The sequence below is a fragment of the Oryctolagus cuniculus genome, chromosome 10 (genome assembly GCF_051225735.1).
Source record: "Oryctolagus cuniculus isolate XC-2025 breed Fujian yellow rabbit chromosome 10, ASM5122573v1, whole genome shotgun sequence".
Lineage (NCBI taxonomy): Eukaryota > Metazoa > Chordata > Mammalia > Lagomorpha > Leporidae > Oryctolagus > Oryctolagus cuniculus.
The window spans coordinates 74,479,356-74,495,593 of record NC_142876.1 but is presented as its reverse complement, the minus strand read 5'-3'; the positions used below and the strand labels follow the sequence as shown (position 1 = coordinate 74,495,593).

Genomic DNA, 16,238 nt, shown 5'->3' with positions numbered 1-16,238 from the left:
TAGGCAGCCAGCCAAAGGCGAGCAAAAGGGGAGGGTGCCGCGGGGCAAAAGCCTACAGCACCCGGTATTCCCAGGCGGTCTCCCATCCAAGTACTAACCAGGCCCGACCCTGCTTAGCTTCCGAGATCAGACGAGATCGGGCGCGTTCAGGGTGGTATGGCCGTAGACGCCAGAGGCTGCCTCCAGGCCCCTCTTGAGTGCGCGCCCGCACAGCCGCCGCCGCCGCCGCCGCCGCCGCCGCCGCCGCCGCCGCCGCCGCCTCCTCCTCCTCCTCCTGCCCGCTCCCCGCTCTCACTCCCATTCCCATTCCCATTCCCACTCCCGCTCCCGCTCCCGCTCCCGCTGCCGCTTCTCCTCCGCCTCCTCCCTCTTTTCTCTTCTCTTCTCTTCTCCTCCTCCCCCCCCCTCCTCCTCAGCCGCCCTCCGCCTAGCCCTGCACCAGTGCCCGAACTCCAGCCCTCCGCCTGCCCAGCCCAGGACCTGCAGCACCGGGCGCCCAGTCGGCACGCTGCCGCCAAGCCAAGGGGAGCCAACCTCCTCCGGCTGCCGCTGGCCACAGGGAACTCCTACTCTCTCTTTCTAGGCCGGATCCCCTGCCTGCCGCCATCGCCCAGCCACACGCCAGCCGTGCCCGGCAGCCTCCACGCCTGCCCAGGGCTGCGCCCCGCGGCTCGCGGGTCCCGGCACCAGGGGGTTCGGCGCCCCACACCACCGCGGCCCGGGCCTTCCCTCCTACCCGGCCGCCAGCAGCCCCCCCACCGCTGACGCACAGGTCGCCCGCCCTCCCCCGGCACGGCCGCCGCGCCTCCACACACTCCCACGCCGCGAGGACAGCTGAGGGCCTGGGGACCCTTGTCCCCGCTCGGTCACGGGGGCCCAAGTGGGGCAGCAGGTCGGGAAGGAGGGCGGCAGCGCACGGAATCACCCCCGCCGCACGCTCGCGTGGGCACTCACACACACACACACACACACACACACACACGCCTACACAAGGGGCACACAGTCGCACACCCCGACACCCTTCGTGGCACAGAGGGATTTCCGTCCTCAGCGCCCGTTCCCTCACGGGAGGGTGGGGCGCTTCAGCGCGACCCGCACCCTCCAGCCCGGCAGCCAGTTCGAGACTGTCGCTCCCCCTCTTCATGGAGGAACGACACAGGACCCTGCGCTGTTCTTTCGTCTGCTCGGCCCTCCCCGGGTTTGCTGCTGGTTCTTCCCGGGTTGGCTACCGTCCCTTCCACCTCCGTGGAAGGGCGGTTCCCCCTGCCACATTCCCCACTTCCGCGGGGGAGCGGCACACCGCCGGCCGGCCGGCCGGCTCTCTCGGGGGCTGCACAGGTGTTCCCCTTAGATGTTCCTGGTGCATGTTGTCTCTCTCCTCCTTTATAGTCCTCTTCCGCCAATCCCAACTCGGCTGCCCACACGCCAAGTACGCTGCTCTCCTCCAATCAGGAGCAGGATCAGCTCCTGGAGGTCATCACTCAAGTTGGCAAGAGGCAGCTGCATAGAAGCTGTTTTCTCCTCTCCCAGCGCCATATTGTGGGAGAGCAGATGCATAGAATAAGTCTTAATTCCAGTAACTCAGTCCAATCCGAGTTGCTCCCCACAGAGACCACAGGCTGTGTGCTGCCTGCCTGCCACGGACCCTCTGTCCCGGGGAGGTCCTGTGGGCACGCAGCCTGTGGCCGCGGGTCTCTGCCTGGCCTGCCAAAAGGGTGCCCCGTTTGGATGCTGTGTGAGTCAGGGCTGATGGGGGAGAGGGGGACAGAGAGAGGAGAGAGAGACAGAGAGAGAGAGAGAAAGAGAGAGAGACGTGTAGGTGTTGGTGTAAGTCAGAGACAGAGGGAGAGGGTGCCTGTATTGCCTGCGAGGCTTGGTGTGGGGTCCCTCCTTTGCGCTCTGGAGGGCTTCCGCGGCTGTGGCGCGTGGCCGCCGCACGGCCAGGTGGCGCAGAGGGCCCGCGGGTTGGGCTGCGCGAGGCACCGGGCCCTGAGTGGTGGGCAACCGCGCCCTGGCGTCGTCTTCGGGCGGTGGTCGTGGTCGTGGTCGTGGTCACAGTCATTGGGCTCCCTGGGAGACAGGAGCCCGGGAGGGGCGGTGGGAGTGCAGGTGCCGGGAGCTGCTGGTGCGGCGGGCTGCGGGGTTGGGGCGGCCGGCAGGGGAGCGCCCTGGCGGGCGGTGAGTCGCTGGTTTGGGGTTGGAGGGGGCGCGCTGGATGGCGCGGGGCGTGGCCTGTGTCCCGGGGTGGGCCCTGGGGTTGGCGGTGGGGCTGCGGCAGCCGGGGACAGCTGGCCGGCCCGCCCGTGCCCGTGCCCGTGCCCGTGCCCGTGCCCAGGCCCAGGCCCAGGCCCAGGCCCAGGCCCGAGGCGCGGGCGGGCTGGGGCTGCCAGGTGGAGGGGTCGGGCTTCTGCCCCCTGCTGGAGCTGCGTTGGGGGTCGCAGGGGTCCCGGCGTGCGGGCTGGCGGATGGGGGCGTGGCTAGGCAGCCAGCCAAAGGCGAGCAAAAGGGGAGGGTGCCGCGGGGCAAAAGCCTACAGCACCCGGTATTCCCAGGCGGTCTCCCATCCAAGTACTAACCAGGCCCGACCCTGCTTAGCTTCCGAGATCAGACGAGATCGGGCGCGTTCAGGGTGGTATGGCCGTAGACGCCAGAGGCTGCCTCCAGGCCCCTCTTGAGTGCGCGCCCGCACAGCCGCCGCCGCCGCCGCCGCCGCCGCCTCCTCCTCCTCCTCCTCCTGCCCGCTCCCCGCTCTCACTCCCATTCCCATTCCCATTCCCATTCCCGCTCCCGCTCCCGCTGCCGCTTCTCCTCCGCCTCCTCCCTCTTTTCTCTTCTCTTCTCTTCTCCTCCTCCCCCCCCCTCCTCCTCAGCCGCCCTCCGCCTAGCCCTGCACCAGTGCCCGAACTCCAGCCCTCCGCCTGCCCAGCCCAGGACCTGCAGCACCGGGCGCCCAGTCGGCACGCTGCCGCCAAGCCAAGGGGAGCCAACCTCCTCCGGCTGCCGCTGGCCACAGGGAACTCCTACTCTCTCTTTCTAGGCCGGATCCCCTGCCTGCCGCCATCGCCCAGCCACACGCCAGCCGTGCCCGGCAGCCTCCACGCCTGCCCAGGGCTGCGCCCCGCGGCTCGCGGGTCCCGGCACCAGGGGGTTCGGCGCCCCACACCACCGCGGCCCGGGCCTTCCCTCCTACCCGGCCGCCAGCAGCCCCCCCACCGCTGACGCACAGGTCGCCCGCCCTCCCCCGGCACGGCCGCCGCGCCTCCACACACTCCCACGCCGCGAGGACAGCTGAGGGCCTGGGGACCCTTGTCCCCGCTCGGTCACGGGGGCCCAAGTGGGGCAGCAGGTCGGGAAGGAGGGCGGCAGCGCACGGAATCACCCCCGCCGCACGCTCGCGTGGGCACTCACACACACACACACACACACACACACACGCCTACACAAGGGGCACACAGTCGCACACCCCGACACCCTTCGTGGCACAGAGGGATTTCCGTCCTCAGCGCCCGTTCCCTCACGGGAGGGTGGGGCGCTTCAGCGCGACCCGCACCCTCCAGCCCGGCAGCCAGTTCGAGACTGTCGCTCCCCCTCTTCATGGAGGAACGACACAGGACCCTGCGCTGTTCTTTCGTCTGCTCGGCCCTCCCCGGGTTTGCTGCTGGTTCTTCCCGGGTTGGCTACCGTCCCTTCCACCTCCGTGGAAGGGCGGTTCCCCCTGCCACATTCCCCACTTCCGCGGGGGAGCGGCACACCGCCGGCCGGCCGGCCGGCTCTCTCGGGGGCTGCACAGGTGTTCCCCTTAGATGTTCCTGGTGCATGTTGTCTCTCTCCTCCTTTATAGTCCTCTTCCGCCAATCCCAACTCGGCTGCCCACACGCCAAGTACGCTGCTCTCCTCCAATCAGGAGCAGGATCAGCTCCTGGAGGTCATCACTCAAGTTGGCAAGAGGCAGCTGCATAGAAGCTGTTTTCTCCTCTCCCAGCGCCATATTGTGGGAGAGCAGATGCATAGAATAAGTCTTAATTCCAGTAACTCAGTCCAATCCGAGTTGCTCCCCACAGAGACCACAGGCTGTGTGCTGCCTGCCTGCCACGGACCCTCTGTCCCGGGGAGGTCCTGTGGGCACGCAGCCTGTGGCCGCGGGTCTCTGCCTGGCCTGCCAAAAGGGTGCCCCGTTTGGATGCTGTGTGAGTCAGGGCTGATGGGGGAGAGGGGGACAGAGAGAGGAGAGAGAGACAGAGAGAGAGAGAGAAAGAGAGAGAGACGTGTAGGTGTTGGTGTAAGTCAGAGACAGAGGGAGAGGGTGCCTGTATTGCCTGCGAGGCTTGGTGTGGGGTCCCTCCTTTGCGCTCTGGAGGGCTTCCGCGGCTGTGGCGCGTGGCCGCCGCACGGCCAGGTGGCGCAGAGGGCCCGCGGGTTGGGCTGCGCGAGGCACCGGGCCCTGAGTGGTGGGCAACCGCGCCCTGGCGTCGTCTTCGGGCGGTGGTCGTGGTCGTGGTCGTGGTCACAGTCATTGGGCTCCCTGGGAGACAGGAGCCCGGGAGGGGCGGTGGGAGTGCAGGTGCCGGGAGCTGCTGGTGCGGCGGGCTGCGGGGTTGGGGCGGCCGGCAGGGGAGCGCCCTGGCGGGCGGTGAGTCGCTGGTTTGGGGTTGGAGGGGGCGCGCTGGATGGCGCGGGGCGTGGCCTGTGTCCCGGGGTGGGCCCCGGGGTTGGCGGTGGGGCTGCGGCAGCCGGGGACAGCTGGCCGGCCCGCCCGTGCCCGTGCCCGTGCCCGTGCCCGTGCCCAGGCCCAGGCCCAGGCCCAGGCCCGAGGCGCGGGCGGGCTGGGGCTGCCAGGTGGAGGGGTCGGGCTTCTGCCCCCTGCTGGAGCTGCGTTGGGGGTCGCAGGGGTCCCGGCGTGCGGGCTGGCGGATGGGGGCGTGGCTAGGCAGCCAGCCAAAGGCGAGCAAAAGGGGAGGGTGCCGCGGGGCAAAAGCCTACAGCACCCGGTATTCCCAGGCGGTCTCCCATCCAAGTACTAACCAGGCCCGACCCTGCTTAGCTTCCGAGATCAGACGAGATCGGGCGCGTTCAGGGTGGTATGGCCGTAGACGCCAGAGGCTGCCTCCAGGCCCCTCTTGAGTGCGCGCCCGCACAGCCGCCGCCGCCGCCGCCGCCGCCGCCTCCTCCTCCTCCTCCTCCTCCTCCTGCCCGCTCCCCGCTCTCACTCCCATTCCCATTCCCATTCCCATTCCCGCTCCCGCTCCCGCTGCCGCTTCTCCTCCGCCTCCTCCCTCTTTTCTCTTCTCTTCTCTTCTCCTCCTCCCCCCCCCTCCTCCTCAGCCGCCCTCCGCCTAGCCCTGCACCAGTGCCCGAACTCCAGCCCTCCGCCTGCCCAGCCCAGGACCTGCAGCACCGGGCGCCCAGTCGGCACGCTGCCGCCAAGCCAAGGGGAGCCAACCTCCTCCGGCTGCCGCTGGCCACAGGGAACTCCTACTCTCTCTTTCTAGGCCGGATCCCCTGCCTGCCGCCATCGCCCAGCCACACGCCAGCCGTGCCCGGCAGCCTCCACGCCTGCCCAGGGCTGCGCCCCGCGGCTCGCGGGTCCCGGCACCAGGGGGTTCGGCGCCCCACACCACCGCGGCCCGGGCCTTCCCTCCTACCCGGCCGCCAGCAGCCCCCCCACCGCTGACGCACAGGTCGCCCGCCCTCCCCCGGCACGGCCGCCGCGCCTCCACACACTCCCACGCCGCGAGGACAGCTGAGGGCCTGGGGACCCTTGTCCCCGCTCGGTCACGGGGGCCCAAGTGGGGCAGCAGGTCGGGAAGGAGGGCGGCAGCGCACGGAATCACCCCCGCCGCACGCTCGCGTGGGCACTCACACACACACACACACACACACACACACACGCCTACACAAGGGGCACACAGTCGCACACCCCGACACCCTTCGTGGCACAGAGGGATTTCCGTCCTCAGCGCCCGTTCCCTCACGGGAGGGTGGGGCGCTTCAGCGCGACCCGCACCCTCCAGCCCGGCAGCCAGTTCGAGACTGTCGCTCCCCCTCTTCATGGAGGAACGACACAGGACCCTGCGCTGTTCTTTCGTCTGCTCGGCCCTCCCCGGGTTTGCTGCTGGTTCTTCCCGGGTTGGCTACCGTCCCTTCCACCTCCGTGGAAGGGCGGTTCCCCCTGCCACATTCCCCACTTCCGCGGGGGAGCGGCACACCGCCGGCCGGCCGGCCGGCTCTCTCGGGGGCTGCACAGGTGTTCCCCTTAGATGTTCCTGGTGCATGTTGTCTCTCTCCTCCTTTATAGTCCTCTTCCGCCAATCCCAACTCGGCTGCCCACACGCCAAGTACGCTGCTCTCCTCCAATCAGGAGCAGGATCAGCTCCTGGAGGTCATCACTCAAGTTGGCAAGAGGCAGCTGCATAGAAGCTGTTTTCTCCTCTCCCAGCGCCATATTGTGGGAGAGCAGATGCATAGAATAAGTCTTAATTCCAGTAACTCAGTCCAATCCGAGTTGCTCCCCACAGAGACCACAGGCTGTGTGCTGCCTGCCTGCCACGGACCCTCTGTCCCGGGGAGGTCCTGTGGGCACGCAGCCTGTGGCCGCGGGTCTCTGCCTGGCCTGCCAAAAGGGTGCCCCGTTTGGATGCTGTGTGAGTCAGGGCTGATGGGGGAGAGGGGGACAGAGAGAGGAGAGAGAGACAGAGAGAGAGAGAGAAAGAGAGAGAGACGTGTAGGTGTTGGTGTAAGTCAGAGACAGAGGGAGAGGGTGCCTGTATTGCCTGCGAGGCTTGGTGTGGGGTCCCTCCTTTGCGCTCTGGAGGGCTTCCGCGGCTGTGGCGCGTGGCCGCCGCACGGCCAGGTGGCGCAGAGGGCCCGCGGGTTGGGCTGCGCGAGGCACCGGGCCCTGAGTGGTGGGCAACCGCGCCCTGGCGTCGTCTTCGGGCGGTGGTCGTGGTCGTGGTCGTGGTCACAGTCATTGGGCTCCCTGGGAGACAGGAGCCCGGGAGGGGCGGTGGGAGTGCAGGTGCCGGGAGCTGCTGGTGCGGCGGGCTGCGGGGTTGGGGCGGCCGGCAGGGGAGCGCCCTGGCGGGCGGTGAGTCGCTGGTTTGGGGTTGGAGGGGGCGCGCTGGATGGCGCGGGGCGTGGCCTGTGTCCCGGGGTGGGCCCTGGGGTTGGCGGTGGGGCTGCGGCAGCCGGGGACAGCTGGCCGGCCCGCCCGTGCCCGTGCCCGTGCCCGTGCCCGTGCCCAGGCCCAGGCCCAGGCCCAGGCCCGAGGCGCGGGCGGGCTGGGGCTGCCAGGTGGAGGGGTCGGGCTTCTGCCCCCTGCTGGAGCTGCGTTGGGGGTCGCAGGGGTCCCGGCGTGCGGGCTGGCGGATGGGGGCGTGGCTAGGCAGCCAGCCAAAGGCGAGCAAAAGGGGAGGGTGCCGCGGGGCAAAAGCCTACAGCACCCGGTATTCCCAGGCGGTCTCCCATCCAAGTACTAACCAGGCCCGACCCTGCTTAGCTTCCGAGATCAGACGAGATCGGGCGCGTTCAGGGTGGTATGGCCGTAGACGCCAGAGGCTGCCTCCAGGCCCCTCTTGAGTGCGCGCCCGCACAGCCGCCGCCGCCGCCGCCGCCGCCGCCTCCTCCTCCTCCTCCTCCTGCCCGCTCCCCGCTCTCACTCCCATTCCCATTCCCATTCCCATTCCCGCTCCCGCTCCCGCTGCCGCTTCTCCTCCGCCTCCTCCCTCTTTTCTCTTCTCTTCTCTTCTCCTCCTCCCCCCCCCTCCTCCTCAGCCGCCCTCCGCCTAGCCCTGCACCAGTGCCCGAACTCCAGCCCTCCGCCTGCCCAGCCCAGGACCTGCAGCACCGGGCGCCCAGTCGGCACGCTGCCGCCAAGCCAAGGGGAGCCAACCTCCTCCGGCTGCCGCTGGCCACAGGGAACTCCTACTCTCTCTTTCTAGGCCGGATCCCCTGCCTGCCGCCATCGCCCAGCCACACGCCAGCCGTGCCCGGCAGCCTCCACGCCTGCCCAGGGCTGCGCCCCGCGGCTCGCGGGTCCCGGCACCAGGGGGTTCGGCGCCCCACACCACCGCGGCCCGGGCCTTCCCTCCTACCCGGCCGCCAGCAGCCCCCCCACCGCTGACGCACAGGTCGCCCGCCCTCCCCCGGCACGGCCGCCGCGCCTCCACACACTCCCACGCCGCGAGGACAGCTGAGGGCCTGGGGACCCTTGTCCCCGCTCGGTCACGGGGGCCCAAGTGGGGCAGCAGGTCGGGAAGGAGGGCGGCAGCGCACGGAATCACCCCCGCCGCACGCTCGCGTGGGCACTCACACACACACACACACACACACACACACGCCTACACAAGGGGCACACAGTCGCACACCCCGACACCCTTCGTGGCACAGAGGGATTTCCGTCCTCAGCGCCCGTTCCCTCACGGGAGGGTGGGGCGCTTCAGCGCGACCCGCACCCTCCAGCCCGGCAGCCAGTTCGAGACTGTCGCTCCCCCTCTTCATGGAGGAACGACACAGGACCCTGCGCTGTTCTTTCGTCTGCTCGGCCCTCCCCGGGTTTGCTGCTGGTTCTTCCCGGGTTGGCTACCGTCCCTTCCACCTCCGTGGAAGGGCGGTTCCCCCTGCCACATTCCCCACTTCCGCGGGGGAGCGGCACACCGCCGGCCGGCCGGCCGGCTCTCTCGGGGGCTGCACAGGTGTTCCCCTTAGATGTTCCTGGTGCATGTTGTCTCTCTCCTCCTTTATAGTCCTCTTCCGCCAATCCCAACTCGGCTGCCCACACGCCAAGTACGCTGCTCTCCTCCAATCAGGAGCAGGATCAGCTCCTGGAGGTCATCACTCAAGTTGGCAAGAGGCAGCTGCATAGAAGCTGTTTTCTCCTCTCCCAGCGCCATATTGTGGGAGAGCAGATGCATAGAATAAGTCTTAATTCCAGTAACTCAGTCCAATCCGAGTTGCTCCCCACAGAGACCACAGGCTGTGTGCTGCCTGCCTGCCACGGACCCTCTGTCCCGGGGAGGTCCTGTGGGCACGCAGCCTGTGGCCGCGGGTCTCTGCCTGGCCTGCCAAAAGGGTGCCCCGTTTGGATGCTGTGTGAGTCAGGGCTGATGGGGGAGAGGGGGACAGAGAGAGGAGAGAGAGACAGAGAGAGAGAGAGAAAGAGAGAGAGACGTGTAGGTGTTGGTGTAAGTCAGAGACAGAGGGAGAGGGTGCCTGTATTGCCTGCGAGGCTTGGTGTGGGGTCCCTCCTTTGCGCTCTGGAGGGCTTCCGCGGCTGTGGCGCGTGGCCGCCGCACGGCCAGGTGGCGCAGAGGGCCCGCGGGTTGGGCTGCGCGAGGCACCGGGCCCTGAGTGGTGGGCAACCGCGCCCTGGCGTCGTCTTCGGGCGGTGGTCGTGGTCGTGGTCGTGGTCACAGTCATTGGGCTCCCTGGGAGACAGGAGCCCGGGAGGGGCGGTGGGAGTGCAGGTGCCGGGAGCTGCTGGTGCGGCGGGCTGCGGGGTTGGGGCGGCCGGCAGGGGAGCGCCCTGGCGGGCGGTGAGTCGCTGGTTTGGGGTTGGAGGGGGCGCGCTGGATGGCGCGGGGCGTGGCCTGTGTCCCGGGGTGGGCCCCGGGGTTGGCGGTGGGGCTGCGGCAGCCGGGGACAGCTGGCCGGCCCGCCCGTGCCCGTGCCCGTGCCCGTGCCCGTGCCCAGGCCCAGGCCCAGGCCCAGGCCCGAGGCGCGGGCGGGCTGGGGCTGCCAGGTGGAGGGGTCGGGCTTCTGCCCCCTGCTGGAGCTGCGTTGGGGGTCGCAGGGGTCCCGGCGTGCGGGCTGGCGGATGGGGGCGTGGCTAGGCAGCCAGCCAAAGGCGAGCAAAAGGGGAGGGTGCCGCGGGGCAAAAGCCTACAGCACCCGGTATTCCCAGGCGGTCTCCCATCCAAGTACTAACCAGGCCCGACCCTGCTTAGCTTCCGAGATCAGACGAGATCGGGCGCGTTCAGGGTGGTATGGCCGTAGACGCCAGAGGCTGCCTCCAGGCCCCTCTTGAGTGCGCGCCCGCACAGCCGCCGCCGCCGCCGCCGCCGCCGCCGCCGCCGCCGCCTCCTCCTCCTCCTCCTGCCCGCTCCCCGCTCTCACTCCCATTCCCATTCCCATTCCCATTCCCGCTCCCGCTCCCGCTGCCGCTTCTCCTCCGCCTCCTCCCTCTTTTCTCTTCTCTTCTCTTCTCCTCCTCCCCCCCCCTCCTCCTCAGCCGCCCTCCGCCTAGCCCTGCACCAGTGCCCGAACTCCAGCCCTCCGCCTGCCCAGCCCAGGACCTGCAGCACCGGGCGCCCAGTCGGCACGCTGCCGCCAAGCCAAGGGGAGCCAACCTCCTCCGGCTGCCGCTGGCCACAGGGAACTCCTACTCTCTCTTTCTAGGCCGGATCCCCTGCCTGCCGCCATCGCCCAGCCACACGCCAGCCGTGCCCGGCAGCCTCCACGCCTGCCCAGGGCTGCGCCCCGCGGCTCGCGGGTCCCGGCACCAGGGGGTTCGGCGCCCCACACCACCGCGGCCCGGGCCTTCCCTCCTACCCGGCCGCCAGCAGCCCCCCCACCGCTGACGCACAGGTCGCCCGCCCTCCCCCGGCACGGCCGCCGCGCCTCCACACACTCCCACGCCGCGAGGACAGCTGAGGGCCTGGGGACCCTTGTCCCCGCTCGGTCACGGGGGCCCAAGTGGGGCAGCAGGTCGGGAAGGAGGGCGGCAGCGCACGGAATCACCCCCGCCGCACGCTCGCGTGGGCACTCACACACACACACACACACACACACACACACGCCTACACAAGGGGCACACAGTCGCACACCCCGACACCCTTCGTGGCACAGAGGGATTTCCGTCCTCAGCGCCCGTTCCCTCACGGGAGGGTGGGGCGCTTCAGCGCGACCCGCACCCTCCAGCCCGGCAGCCAGTTCGAGACTGTCGCTCCCCCTCTTCATGGAGGAACGACACAGGACCCTGCGCTGTTCTTTCGTCTGCTCGGCCCTCCCCGGGTTTGCTGCTGGTTCTTCCCGGGTTGGCTACCGTCCCTTCCACCTCCGTGGAAGGGCGGTTCCCCCTGCCACATTCCCCACTTCCGCGGGGGAGCGGCACACCGCCGGCCGGCCGGCCGGCTCTCTCGGGGGCTGCACAGGTGTTCCCCTTAGATGTTCCTGGTGCATGTTGTCTCTCTCCTCCTTTATAGTCCTCTTCCGCCAATCCCAACTCGGCTGCCCACACGCCAAGTACGCTGCTCTCCTCCAATCAGGAGCAGGATCAGCTCCTGGAGGTCATCACTCAAGTTGGCAAGAGGCAGCTGCATAGAAGCTGTTTTCTCCTCTCCCAGCGCCATATTGTGGGAGAGCAGATGCATAGAATAAGTCTTAATTCCAGTAACTCAGTCCAATCCGAGTTGCTCCCCACAGAGACCACAGGCTGTGTGCTGCCTGCCTGCCACGGACCCTCTGTCCCGGGGAGGTCCTGTGGGCACGCAGCCTGTGGCCGCGGGTCTCTGCCTGGCCTGCCAAAAGGGTGCCCCGTTTGGATGCTGTGTGAGTCAGGGCTGATGGGGGAGAGGGGGACAGAGAGAGGAGAGAGAGACAGAGAGAGAGAGAGAAAGAGAGAGAGACGTGTAGGTGTTGGTGTAAGTCAGAGACAGAGGGAGAGGGTGCCTGTATTGCCTGCGAGGCTTGGTGTGGGGTCCCTCCTTTGCGCTCTGGAGGGCTTCCGCGGCTGTGGCGCGTGGCCGCCGCACGGCCAGGTGGCGCAGAGGGCCCGCGGGTTGGGCTGCGCGAGGCACCGGGCCCTGAGTGGTGGGCAACCGCGCCCTGGCGTCGTCTTCGGGCGGTGGTCGTGGTCGTGGTCGTGGTCACAGTCATTGGGCTCCCTGGGAGACAGGAGCCCGGGAGGGGCGGTGGGAGTGCAGGTGCCGGGAGCTGCTGGTGCGGCGGGCTGCGGGGTTGGGGCGGCCGGCAGGGGAGCGCCCTGGCGGGCGGTGAGTCGCTGGTTTGGGGTTGGAGGGGGCGCGCTGGATGGCGCGGGGCGTGGCCTGTGTCCCGGGGTGGGCCCCGGGGTTGGCGGTGGGGCTGCGGCAGCCGGGGACAGCTGGCCGGCCCGCCCGTGCCCGTGCCCGTGCCCGTGCCCGTGCCCAGGCCCAGGCCCAGGCCCAGGCCCGAGGCGCGGGCGGGCTGGGGCTGCCAGGTGGAGGGGTCGGGCTTCTGCCCCCTGCTGGAGCTGCGTTGGGGGTCGCAGGGGTCCCGGCGTGCGGGCTGGCGGATGGGGGCGTGGCTAGGCAGCCAGCCAAAGGCGAGCAAAAGGGGAGGGTGCCGCGGGGCAAAAGCCTACAGCACCCGGTATTCCCAGGCGGTCTCCCATCCAAGTACTAACCAGGCCCGACCCTGCTTAGCTTCCGAGATCAGACGAGATCGGGCGCGTTCAGGGTGGTATGGCCGTAGACGCCAGAGGCTGCCTCCAGGCCCCTCTTGAGTGCGCGCCCGCACAGCCGCCGCCGCCGCCGCCGCCGCCGCCTCCTCCTCCTCCTCCTCCTCCTGCCCGCTCCCCGCTCTCACTCCCATTCCCATTCCCATTCCCGCTCCCGCTCCCGCTCCCGCTGCCGCTTCTCCTCCGCCTCCTCCCTCTTTTCTCTTCTCTTCTCTTCTCCTCCTCCCCCCCCCTCCTCCTCAGCCGCCCTCCGCCTAGCCCTGCACCAGTGCCCGAACTCCAGCCCTCCGCCTGCCCAGCCCAGGACCTGCAGCACCGGGCGCCCAGTCGGCACGCTGCCGCCAAGCCAAGGGGAGCCAACCTCCTCCGGCTGCCGCTGGCCACAGGGAACTCCTACTCTCTCTTTCTAGGCCGGATCCCCTGCCTGCCGCCATCGCCCAGCCACACGCCAGCCGTGCCCGGCAGCCTCCACGCCTGCCCAGGGCTGCGCCCCGCGGCTCGCGGGTCCCGGCACCAGGGGGTTCGGCGCCCCACACCACCGCGGCCCGGGCCTTCCCTCCTACCCGGCCGCCAGCAGCCCCCCCACCGCTGACGCACAGGTCGCCCGCCCTCCCCCGGCACGGCCGCCGCGCCTCCACACACTCCCACGCCGCGAGGACAGCTGAGGGCCTGGGGACCCTTGTCCCCGCTCGGTCACGGGGGCCCAAGTGGGGCAGCAGGTCGGGAAGGAGGGCGGCAGCGCACGGAATCACCCCCGCCGCACGCTCGCGTGGGCACTCACACACACACACACACACACACACACACGCCTACACAAGGGGCACACAGTCGCACACCCCGACACCCTTCGTGGCACAGAGGGATTTCCGTCCTCAGCGCCCGTTCCCTCACGGGAGGGTGGGGCGCTTCAGCGCGACCCGCACCCTCCAGCCCGGCAGCCAGTTCGAGACTGTCGCTCCCCCTCTTCATGGAGGAACGACACAGGACCCTGCGCTGTTCTTTCGTCTGCTCGGCCCTCCCCGGGTTTGCTGCTGGTTCTTCCCGGGTTGGCTACCGTCCCTTCCACCTCCGTGGAAGGGCGGTTCCCCCTGCCACATTCCCCACTTCCGCGGGGGAGCGGCACACCGCCGGCCGGCCGGCCGGCTCTCTCGGGGGCTGCACAGGTGTTCCCCTTAGATGTTCCTGGTGCATGTTGTCTCTCTCCTCCTTTATAGTCCTCTTCCGCCAATCCCAACTCGGCTGCCCACACGCCAAGTACGCTGCTCTCCTCCAATCAGGAGCAGGATCAGCTCCTGGAGGTCATCACTCAAGTTGGCAAGAGGCAGCTGCATAGAAGCTGTTTTCTCCTCTCCCAGCGCCATATTGTGGGAGAGCAGATGCATAGAATAAGTCTTAATTCCAGTAACTCAGTCCAATCCGAGTTGCTCCCCACAGAGACCACAGGCTGTGTGCTGCCTGCCTGCCACGGACCCTCTGTCCCGGGGAGGTCCTGTGGGCACGCAGCCTGTGGCCGCGGGTCTCTGCCTGGCCTGCCAAAAGGGTGCCCCGTTTGGATGCTGTGTGAGTCAGGGCTGATGGGGGAGAGGGGGACAGAGAGAGGAGAGAGAGACAGAGAGAGAGAGAGAAAGAGAGAGAGACGTGTAGGTGTTGGTGTAAGTCAGAGACAGAGGGAGAGGGTGCCTGTATTGCCTGCGAGGCTTGGTGTGGGGTCCCTCCTTTGCGCTCTGGAGGGCTTCCGCGGCTGTGGCGCGTGGCCGCCGCACGGCCAGGTGGCGCAGAGGGCCCGCGGGTTGGGCTGCGCGAGGCACCGGGCCCTGAGTGGTGGGCAACCGCGCCCTGGCGTCGTCTTCGGGCGGTGGTCGTGGTCGTGGTCGTGGTCACAGTCATTGGGCTCCCTGGGAGACAGGAGCCCGGGAGGGGCGGTGGGAGTGCAGGTGCCGGGAGCTGCTGGTGCGGCGGGCTGCGGGGTTGGGGCGGCCGGCAGGGGAGCGCCCTGGCGGGCGGTGAGTCGCTGGTTTGGGGTTGGAGGGGGCGCGCTGGATGGCGCGGGGCGTGGCCTGTGTCCCGGGGTGGGCCCCGGGGTTGGCGGTGGGGCTGCGGCAGCCGGGGACAGCTGGCCGGCCCGCCCGTGCCCGTGCCCGTGCCCGTGCCCGTGCCCAGGCCCAGGCCCAGGCCCAGGCCCGAGGCGCGGGCGGGCTGGGGCTGCCAGGTGGAGGGGTCGGGCTTCTGCCCCCTGCTGGAGCTGCGTTGGGGGTCGCAGGGGTCCCGGCGTGCGGGCTGGCGGATGGGGGCGTGGCTAGGCAGCCAGCCAAAGGCGAGCAAAAGGGGAGGGTGCCGCGGGGCAAAAGCCTACAGCACCCGGTATTCCCAGGCGGTCTCCCATCCAAGTACTAACCAGGCCCGACCCTGCTTAGCTTCCGAGATCAGACGAGATCGGGCGCGTTCAGGGTGGTATGGCCGTAGACGCCAGAGGCTGCCTCCAGGCCCCTCTTGAGTGCGCGCCCGCACAGCCGCCGCCGCCGCCGCCGCCGCCGCCGCCGCCGCCGCCGCCGCCGCCTCCTCCTCCTCCTCCTGCCCGCTCCCCGCTCTCACTCCCATTCCCATTCCCATTCCCATTCCCGCTCCCGCTCCCGCTGCCGCTTCTCCTCCGCCTCCTCCCTCTTTTCTCTTCTCTTCTCTTCTCCTCCTCCCCCCCCCTCCTCCTCAGCCGCCCTCCGCCTAGCCCTGCACCAGTGCCCGAACTCCAGCCCTCCGCCTGCCCAGCCCAGGACCTGCAGCACCGGGCGCCCAGTCGGCACGCTGCCGCCAAGCCAAGGGGAGCCAACCTCCTCCGGCTGCCGCTGGCCACAGGGAACTCCTACTCTCTCTTTCTAGGCCGGATCCCCTGCCTGCCGCCATCGCCCAGCCACACGCCAGCCGTGCCCGGCAGCCTCCACGCCTGCCCAGGGCTGCGCCCCGCGGCTCGCGGGTCCCGGCACCAGGGGGTTCGGCGCCCCACACCACCGCGGCCCGGGCCTTCCCTCCTACCCGGCCGCCAGCAGCCCCCCCACCGCTGACGCACAGGTCGCCCGCCCTCCCCCGGCACGGCCGCCGCGCCTCCACACACTCCCACGCCGCGAGGACAGCTGAGGGCCTGGGGACCCTTGTCCCCGCTCGGTCACGGGGGCCCAAGTGGGGCAGCAGGTCGGGAAGGAGGGCGGCAGCGCACGGAATCACCCCCGCCGCACGCTCGCGTGGGCACTCACACACACACACACACACACACACACGCCTACACAAGGGGCACACAGTCGCACACCCCGACACCCTTCGTGGCACAGAGGGATTTCCGTCCTCAGCGCCCGTTCCCTCACGGGAGGGTGGGGCGCTTCAGCGCGACCCGCACCCTCCAGCCCGGCAGCCAGTTCGAGACTGTCGCTCCCCCTCTTCATGGAGGAACGACACAGGACCCTGCGCTGTTCTTTCGTCTGCTCGGCCCTCCCCGGGTTTGCTGCTGGTTCTTCCCGGGTTGGCTACCGTCCCTTCCACCTCCGTGGAAGGGCGGTTCCCCCTGCCACATTCCCCACTTCCGCGGGGGAGCGGCACACCGCCGGCCGGCCGGCCGGCTCTCTCGGGGGCTGCACAGGTGTTCCCCTTAGATGTTCCTGGTGCATGTTGTCTCTCTCCTCCTTTATAGTCCTCTTCCGCCAATCCCAACTCGGCTGCCCACACGCCAAGTACGCTGCTCTCCTCCAATCAGGAGCAGGATCAGCTCCTGGAGGTCATCACTCAAGTTGGCAAGAGGCAGCTGCATAGAAGCTGTTTT

General features: G+C 69.5%; 7 non-coding genes across 7 annotated transcripts; all 7 read right to left on the bottom strand.

Annotated features, from left to right (window-relative positions):
- Nucleotides 1–49: 49 nt before the first annotated feature.
- LOC149124206 (5S ribosomal RNA) lies at nucleotides 50–168 on the bottom strand. The gene has a single exon (XR_016215421.1). It is a non-coding gene; the product is annotated as a 5S ribosomal RNA (ribosomal RNA).
- Nucleotides 169–2,527: 2,359 nt separating this feature from the next.
- On the bottom strand, nucleotides 2,528–2,646 carry LOC149124205 (5S ribosomal RNA). The gene has a single exon (XR_016215420.1). It is a non-coding gene; the product is annotated as a 5S ribosomal RNA (ribosomal RNA).
- A 2,327-nt stretch (nucleotides 2,647–4,973) lies between these two features.
- LOC149124204 (5S ribosomal RNA) lies at nucleotides 4,974–5,092 on the bottom strand. The gene has a single exon (XR_016215419.1). It is a non-coding gene; the product is annotated as a 5S ribosomal RNA (ribosomal RNA).
- Nucleotides 5,093–7,427: 2,335 nt separating this feature from the next.
- On the bottom strand, nucleotides 7,428–7,546 carry LOC149124203 (5S ribosomal RNA). Its single transcript, XR_016215418.1, has one exon. It is a non-coding gene; the product is annotated as a 5S ribosomal RNA (ribosomal RNA).
- Nucleotides 7,547–9,873: 2,327 nt separating this feature from the next.
- Nucleotides 9,874–9,992, bottom strand: LOC149124202 (5S ribosomal RNA). The gene has a single exon (XR_016215417.1). It is a non-coding gene; the product is annotated as a 5S ribosomal RNA (ribosomal RNA).
- A 2,338-nt stretch (nucleotides 9,993–12,330) lies between these two features.
- Nucleotides 12,331–12,449, bottom strand: LOC149124201 (5S ribosomal RNA). Its single transcript, XR_016215416.1, has one exon. It is a non-coding gene; the product is annotated as a 5S ribosomal RNA (ribosomal RNA).
- Nucleotides 12,450–14,779: 2,330 nt separating this feature from the next.
- On the bottom strand, nucleotides 14,780–14,898 carry LOC149124200 (5S ribosomal RNA). Its single transcript, XR_016215415.1, has one exon. It is a non-coding gene; the product is annotated as a 5S ribosomal RNA (ribosomal RNA).
- Between the last annotated feature and the right edge of the window lie 1,340 nt (nucleotides 14,899–16,238).